General features: G+C 45.0%; 1 long non-coding RNA gene across 1 annotated transcript; it reads left to right on the top strand.

Moving 5' to 3' along the window:
- Positions 1-1,498: 1,498 nt before the first annotated feature.
- On the top strand, positions 1,499-3,080 carry LOC143695595 (uncharacterized). Its single transcript, XR_013184982.1, has 3 exons — positions 1,499-1,604; positions 1,720-1,860; positions 2,269-3,080. It is a non-coding gene; the product is annotated as an uncharacterized LOC143695595 (long non-coding RNA).
- Positions 3,081-6,200: the final 3,120 nt, after the last annotated feature.

The raw sequence follows: 6,200 nt of genomic DNA, 5'->3' as shown, positions 1-6,200 counted from the left end.
TTTTGCAAAATGAGAAAAATAATCAAATAAGCCCTCAAATGGAAATGTTGGCATCCACTCCCAACAGTGCAGCGTCAAAAAAGGAGATTATAATTACCTCTAAGGCTCACAACAGCAAATGCAGTTTCCCACTGGAGTTTTACCTCCATATATTAAAAAATATCCTCATTTACAGGTATTGGCTCCATTAAGCCCTATGGAAATCCTGCACTGCAAAGCCCATAATCCTCCCCTCAGACCTCCCAGCAGCAGGGCTGTGTCCCCAGCTGAGGAGCAGGAAAAGCTCTGTACCCAGAGCAATTCCCTCCCTTTCAGGCCAGGATGACAGATGCCTGTGAATCCTCTGGGAACCCTCAGCTGCAGGATCTGATTTCAGCTCTTACAGGGTGATAATCCCTGCTGCAACAGCCACAGGCCTGACTAAACATGAGAGGAAAGGCCCAAATTTCCAGGTGATGCCTCAGGTTTAGCTTTGATATTTTTCAGGTTCTGTGCTGCTTTAGTGGGTGGGTCTGGGCTTCATATCAGGGATGGTGAGCTCTGTGCACAGAGCAGGGAGACAAAACAATTCCTGCTCCAGCTGGGGACCAAGGACAAATGATCCAAATCTCAGCCCCAAGAGCACAAAGAGAGAAAAACAAGAAGGATGGGATCTCATGATATAAAACTGTAATTGGACAATTAATGCCAATATGCAAATGGACCAGAACTTATAAAAGTGAGAGGCTCCATGAGCAGTTGTCCATTTTTGTGTCCATTTTGGTTCATCTTGGGGTGTAGCCCTGGCTGGGCTCTTGTGGATCCATTGAGGATTTCTAATATATCCCTACTTTATTCTAATAAATCCCTACTTTCATTAGAATCCATGCTGGATTCTAATAAATCCATACTTTATCACCTGCCCAAGGTGGATCCATTGAGGCCTTTAAATAAATCCCTGCTTTATTCTTTAGCTCTGTCCAGTCTCTGTTCTAGGTCAGCCTTCACCAGGCATCACTGGGATGGGGTCTGGGCCCAGCTCAGGGGCTGGTTTTGCTCCTAAGTGAGACTCAAAGTCATTTTTTTGGTTACTTCATTCCTGTTGTGCAAGCCAAGGTGAAGGATCCCTCCCTGCCCCTTCATCCCCAGGGTATTTTCTGGCAGCTGGACGTCACCAGGGATGGAGATGACATCAGGAATCTCATGGGATTGCTGCTCCTCTGCTTTTGGCTCTGAGAAAAAGCTGATGGGATCAGAATCTTTTAGACAAGTCCCTCATACACCCAGATCCAGACACCAGTTTTGGTGTTGAGGCTTCCCAGTAACTCTTCACATTCTGCAGCTGCTCCCAGATTGGCAATCTCCCTTTAAAAACACCAGATTTATAATCTGCCTTTAAGATCAGAAAATAAAGATGTGGAATTGAATAAAACCCACAGCAAAACAGAAACATCTCCCTGTTCCTTGCTCTTTCCCTGTTGACCTGCAGACTCTGGGACTTCAGGAGGAATTTGCAGGCAATTGTGTAGCTCCTCTCCTTTGCCTCAGCTCCAGCCACAGCCTCAGCACTAATAAATGTATTTACAAGTGGTTTTTGCTCACTCCATTGAATCAGCGTGCCCAGGGTGAGTTTCCAGGTCCTGACTTCCCCCTGGGATTTTGGGAAGGGGCTGGCTGCTGGCTGAGGTCTCTGATTTAATCACTCGACCTTACCCTTCTCCTTCATTTGCAAACCCACAGAGGCGTGTGAAGAGTTTGAGTCATCTCTGAGTCAGCTCCTCTGAGCACACGGAACCCGAGGCCAGCAGCTGCAGAAAGGGAATTTTTCTGGATGATGGAGAAGAAACCATCCTGGCATGAAGGTCTGAGGCTCCAGGCACGGTAAGTCCTTGCAGAGGTGACTTCATTTAAAAGGGAGGGTGAATCCTCCAGCAGCACTGGGAATAAGGGGAGAGGGGAAATGATGGATTTTTCCTCACTACAGACCCTGAGGAGGAGCCAGCATTGCTCAGCCTCCCCCTCTGGAGGCATCAGTGATGGTGTCAAGCAGTTGATGGAGCAGCAGGACCTGATGGGATCCCCCCTTGTGCTGCTGAGCCAGCAAACATCACAGTGTGGAAAATACATATTTTATGATTGGCTTTTCACAAATATTCAAATGAATATGAAATGTGTTGTGTTAGAAAGTGATGCTGTATTCTCTTAAGTAGTGTGTTAAATAGAGTTTTAGGTTATAACAAAATGTTAAAATAGAAACTATGCTATGTGAGATACTTTTTTTTTCCAAAGAAAGGACTCGCACTGAGATAGCAGCCACAGGACACCTGAATCTTTCAGAGAAAGAGAATTTATTGCCCCATTATCAGAAGAAACAAACTTCTTCCCACCTCACTCGGGCAGGACCACGCTGTCAGGATTAGGAGGAAGAAGCTGACACTGCCCAGACAGAATCCTGTGTTTGAATGGAATTTATGCATCATGTATGAGGTGTATGAATATGCAACAGGCTGTTGCTTTTAAGGGTTAATCCTCTGTTAACGTGGGTCCTTTTTCGGGCTTATTTTGCCCAGAAAAGGTACCTGAACTGTCTGTAACTCTTTGTTTCTATTGTCTCATATTGTTCTAATTGAAATTGTCCAAATTATTATTACTCTAATTGTATTACTATTTTTATAACCATTTTATTACTATTAAACTTTTAAAATTTTAAAAACAAGTGATTGGCATTTTTCACAGGGACATCTTAGAAACAGAGAAAGGTTTGGGCTCAGGGAACCCTTAAACCCAAACCATAAATCAAAGGGACCTTAAAGATGGTCTGGTTCCAAACCCCCACCATGGGGGTTGATTTGATCTTCATAAGATGAGAAATGTTTTGAGAGCAGGGTGCTCAGGGGAAGGGTGAAATGGTGGGGCAGGAAAGATCCACAAGGTTTTGGGATAAAAACCACTCAGAGGTGGCTACAGGCTGTCACGGACATATTTGCTGAAAAATCCTTTTCCTAGGATTTTTTCTCCTGAGAAGCTGAGAAGCCTCAGAGGAAAAGAAAAACAAAATTATCTGCTGCTGTGGAATGCAACAGGTGCATCTTTGATTGGTCCATGTGAGTTGTTTTTACCTGATGACCAATGAGCAGTCACAAGATTTTCTTATCATTCCATTTTTTTCCTTTCAAGCCTTCTGATGGAATCCTTTCTTCTATTCTTTTAGTATAATTTTAGTATATTTTCTTTCAATACAACATATGTAATTTAATCACATAATATCATTATATATACATTTTCTTTTAATATAATATATAGAATAAAATAATAAATCAGCCTTCTGAAACATGGAGTCAAGATTCTCATCTCTTCCCTTGGGATCCCTGTGAACACCACCACAACAGGCAGATGCTGCAGGTGGAAGGAATGATGGAGCAGAAGGAGCAGAAGGGTCTCTTGCAACTGGGAGCGAGTGGAAACCAGTGCTGGAGAGGCACTGGAGCCAAGAGCACAGCACAGGCCTCGTTCCTGGCACTGAATTCCCGTGGAAAGCATCCAGCCCTGATTGCAGCAGGTGTCAGAACAAACCCCTTCAATTAGAGCAAGAGAGAGAGAGGCTCGATGGGGAGGATGAGAAAAATCAAGAGAAGCCATTTCATGCCAGACCTGCTTGGATCTGGCTCTGCTGGGCCTCAGGCTCTGACAGACCCCAGCTCATCCCACTGGGGTGTTTGAGTCCTTGTTCCTCCTGCTCTTCTCCTCTGCTGTGGATTTCTGACACTTAGGGAATAACCAAATAATTCCCATTATTTAGGGAATAAATGGGGCAAAACTTCCATTTCCTCAGCTTTCCTCATTACTGCTTGTTAGGATTTTAAGTTTTCAGCCATCTGATAAATAAAAATCCTGCCTTCCCACACAGCTCTGTGTCCTACACCCACCAACAAGTGAAAATAATAATTTTCTTATCTGAAAACCAAAGTACAATCAAATAGTGTTTTCCTAGATGCCTGCTCATACTCCAAGGTAGGAAATTAATTCCAGAGAGAATCTTGCTGAACTCCAAGGCCTGACAAACTTTTCATCCTGTAATCATTTTTCAGAGGAAGGGAAAACAAAATACATAAAACAGACAAATGGAAATATCACTAATCCCATCATGGCTGCAGAGGAAAGGGTAATAAGGAGGAAGATGACAGAGTGGAATTGTTCCACAGGGAATTTTCAGCTCAAGTTCTCGATCCCCTGAGCTTCCCTGACCACTGCCTCACCTGGAGCTGTCAACACCATCTGGGACAGAGGAGGATTTTGGGGTTCTGACTGAATGAGGGGAATTTTGGTCAGATATTGGGAAGGAATTGTTCCCTGTGAGGGTGGGCAGGCCCTGGCTCAGGGTGCCCAGAGCAGCTGTGGCTGCCCCTGGATCCCTGGAAGTGTCCAAGGCCAGGCTGGACAGGGCTTGGAGCAGCCTGGGACAGTGGAAGGGGTCCCAGGGGATGGACTGGGGTGATCTTGAAGGTCCCTTCCAAACCCAAACCACTCCATGATTCTGTGATTTGTGGGTTTTGTTGAATTGTAACAGGTTTTTGTTAATACAGAATCTCATTAAGGTTGGAGAAGGTCTCCAGGATCAAGCCCAACCCTAATCCCACCATGCCCTCTAAACCACGTTGTGACACGAGGAAGACAATTGCCAGCTTTCTTAGAGGAAGAAAAACCCCAATTTTGGTGAGAGTGGAAAATTTTAGGAGCATTAAAAGCCACCAGAGTGAGCATTAGGCACCCACACCCCATTTACACACAGAACTGGACTTAAACCCTGGCAAGGAAAATATTGCAATGCTTTGATGAACTGAGGTGCTTCAGAAGGAACAGAAACTCTCCTCAATAAAGCACCATTGACTCAGCCCTGCCATTGAGCTGTGGCCATCTCTTCTTCCTCTCAGAAGCCTGTGGCTGGCAGAGGAGCTGAGCTGCAAAGAAATTACCCCCTCCTTTGAGAAAAAAAAATAAAAACCCAGCCCAAAACCCCCAAATCAACCCCCCAAAACTAAATTTGTAAAAGTCAGCAACCAAGCCTGTCAGCCAACTTTTCACATCCACCAATTATAGCTCAGCCCCCCCTCACTTTGTCACTCAAGTATCACCTGCAAGATCAACCAGACCTTTATCCAAGTGTTTGGCATCTTTCTTGCAGAAAGATTTAAGGGATCTCGCAGAGAAAAGCTGTTCTTAGTTTTATTTTTCTATTTTAAGTCTTGCTTATTTAAGAATATTTGTCTCAGTGGTTAAACCCCTGATGTTTTACCTGTTGCAAAGGAGAAAAAAGCAGCAACACTTGCTCAGGAAAGTAGCTTAAAAAAATCCTCCCAGGGGTCCAAATGATTTATTCTCTCTTTGGTCCTTCAGCCTCCTCTTCTATTAAAACATGGGTGAAGTTTAGCCCTCTGAAAATTAATTGCTGACAAGTTCCTGCTGTGATGTATCTCTCCAGAGGTTTTGTTGGCACCTGAGAGCTGCTGCTCTGCACATCTGTACTAAAAACTGTCTGCTGGCCATAAATCCTGCCCTCTGCTCCCTTCCACATTCCAAATGGGAAGAGGAGAGGCAGGGGGGAGAGGGGAATTAGCCAGGCAGGCACTTCCCAGGCAGCCACAGAGCTGGGCTGTGCCTCCAGCTAACGAGGAGGGAGAAGCAGAGACTGCCAGGGCTTTATTGATGATTTGGGACGACCATCAGAAAGCCCAAACAATAAAATCGTTGGAATTGCTGCTTCGTGCATGCAGGTTAAACCTCCTCCAGCTTTCCCCATCATTTCATTTCCCCCCTTCCCCTTCAGGTGAAAGGAAAAAGCTGTTTTTGAGCAGAACTAAAGAACCAGCAATGCTACCACCAAGGAAAACCTGTCAGATTCCAAGCTCAGAGAGCTCAGAACTGCTTTTGTTCTTTTGAATGGGGCAGGGAAAGGAGTAATGCATGAAAAATGGAACAAGGTGTCAGTATTTATATCCACAAAGGCAAGGCAAAGGAACAGCTCCTTGATAATGGCTTTCCTGCCACCAGCCTGGGAGCCCTCAAAGGGAGGGATGAAAGCAGGGCACGATCTGAGCAGCTCAGCTCATGCAGAGGAAGGAACTCATCTGAGACATTCTTTGCCAAGCATGACCTTTGTTGGCTTGATGGGGATCTCACGAGCTGGAGGTCTAAAGGTCTTTGGCACCTGGAGGGGGAGCAGC

Source organism: Agelaius phoeniceus, chromosome 22, assembly GCF_051311805.1.
Source record: "Agelaius phoeniceus isolate bAgePho1 chromosome 22, bAgePho1.hap1, whole genome shotgun sequence".
Lineage (NCBI taxonomy): Eukaryota > Metazoa > Chordata > Aves > Passeriformes > Icteridae > Agelaius > Agelaius phoeniceus.
This window is presented reverse-complemented; position numbering and strand designations above follow the sequence as displayed.